This window comes from Apium graveolens, chromosome 3, assembly GCF_009905375.1.
Source record: "Apium graveolens cultivar Ventura chromosome 3, ASM990537v1, whole genome shotgun sequence".
Taxonomy (NCBI): domain Eukaryota; kingdom Viridiplantae; phylum Streptophyta; class Magnoliopsida; order Apiales; family Apiaceae; genus Apium; species Apium graveolens.
In genome coordinates, this window is record NC_133649.1 from 140,147,474 (window position 1) to 140,149,463 (window position 1,990).

General features: G+C 37.3%; 1 non-coding gene across 1 annotated transcript; it reads left to right on the plus strand.

The window, feature by feature from the left end:
• Window positions 1-335: 335 nt before the first annotated feature.
• On the plus strand, window positions 336-442 carry LOC141716486 (small nucleolar RNA R71). The gene has a single exon (XR_012573194.1). It is a non-coding gene; the product is annotated as a small nucleolar RNA R71 (small nucleolar RNA).
• Window positions 443-1,990: the final 1,548 nt, after the last annotated feature.

Here is a 1,990-nt window from a genome sequence, read left to right on the forward strand (position 1 = left end):
TGCATTGCTCCATCGTATACGAACCTGCACACAACTCACAAACTCTGGTTATCTGATTAACACCATAGTTAGCCAGAGAATCGATCTTCATAGACAACACCTTTAGTTGAGCAGTGATAGCAATAACTGTATCCACTTCAACAACTCTGGCTACCTTGCCCTGTGGCAATCTCTGGGTTGGATACTGATATTCCTTAGCAGCCATCAGTTCAATTAGATCATAAACTTCATTGTAGCTCTTAGCCCATAAGGCTCCACCTGATGCTGCATCGAGCATGGGTCTGGACTGTGCTCCCAAACCATTATAAAAACAATTGATGATCATCCAGTCAGGCATTCCATGATGAGGACACTTCCTAAGCATCTCCTTGTAGCGCTCCTAAGCTTCATATAAAGATCCTCCTGATTGTTGCGCAAATTGAGTAAGAGCATTCCTGATTGCAGTTGTCTTTGCCATAAGGAAGAATTTAGTGAGAAATTTTTGAGCAAGATCTTCCCAAGTAGTAATCGAACCAGCTGGTAGAGAGTGTAACCAGCTCTTAGCCTTGTCCCTCAGAGAGAATGGGAATAGTCTCAGCTTCACATCATCTTCAGAAACACCGTTGAACTTGAAGGTGTCACAGATCTAAATGAAATCCCTAATGTGCATATTAGGATCTTCCGTTGGAGAACCCCCAAACTGGATTAAATTCTGCACCCATTAAATTGTGCCAGGCTTGATCTCAAAGGTATTAGCTGTGATAGCTGGCCTGAGAATGCTAGATTGAATGTCATTGATCTTGGGTCGAGAGAATTCCATCAAGGCTTTCGTTCGTGCTGCTGGATCTCCCATTGTAATGAGTACCTGAAACACAACAAGTAACCATTAAAGTAAAAGAGTCCGAGTCAGTGAACTTTAACGACCACTGATGACAAGAACATAAACTAAACAATTAATAACACCGAGTCCCCGGCAATGGTGCCAAAAACTTGTTAGTCGCTAAACACGCGCTAATAATACACGCAAGTATACGAGTTCGCAAGTAGTATAGAATCTTTTCTAGTTCGTTCCCACATAGACTGTATTGGTTAACTATTTAATTTATGCACCTAAGCAATAATGTATGGTTATTATCCAATGCTAAGACGAATAACAAATTGAGATTGTTTATAACTAAGAATTAACTAATAATTATAACTACGAGCATAAGATTGACTGAATTAATATATATGACAAACATGGGATTCTAACTTCATTAAATACTTCATTCAATAGCCTTATTATTCTTAACCTTAACATGCAATGGTGATGATACTAATTAGATAACACGAAACTGATAAACGCCAACTTTCGTTGCACGAGTACCATTCTACCAGACATCCACAAAATAGATAGAAGCTGAATAGGCACCAATTATATTGAGACCCTATATGTTTATAGAATTTGACAACATAACGGTTTAAGCACAAGTTATCTATCTTGATTATATAGGGCAAGTAAGATGGTTAAAATTACCTATGAATCATGCATAACAAATACATGAACCTATGCTAGCATGGCAAGTTCTTAATCCTTAAATTCACTTTCGCTTTATTAAGAATTAACACACTATCTTATAAGTTCGCGACGCTCATAAGACGAATACGCACAACCAATACTAGGATATCATATAATCATCACATACTAAGGTATCAAAATAATTAACTAAAGAAATCTATATATAAATCCGCTAGAACCCCACGATAATGATTAGCCCATAATCGGACTCATCATCAACGTAGGTTCCGATGAAATCATGATATATAAAATGTAGTCTTTATACGAATAATTAAGCCAAATACAAACAAGAGTATAGGTTCGGAAAAATAAGAAACAAGCATCCAAATTATAACTCAAAACAAAGATTCATAAGGATAAACTAGATCGTCTTCGCCTTTGTAGAATTATGCTAAAGGTTTCTTGTCGTCTTCTCCTTGCGCTCTAGTCCGCCTCTCTATTAAAATGACCTAA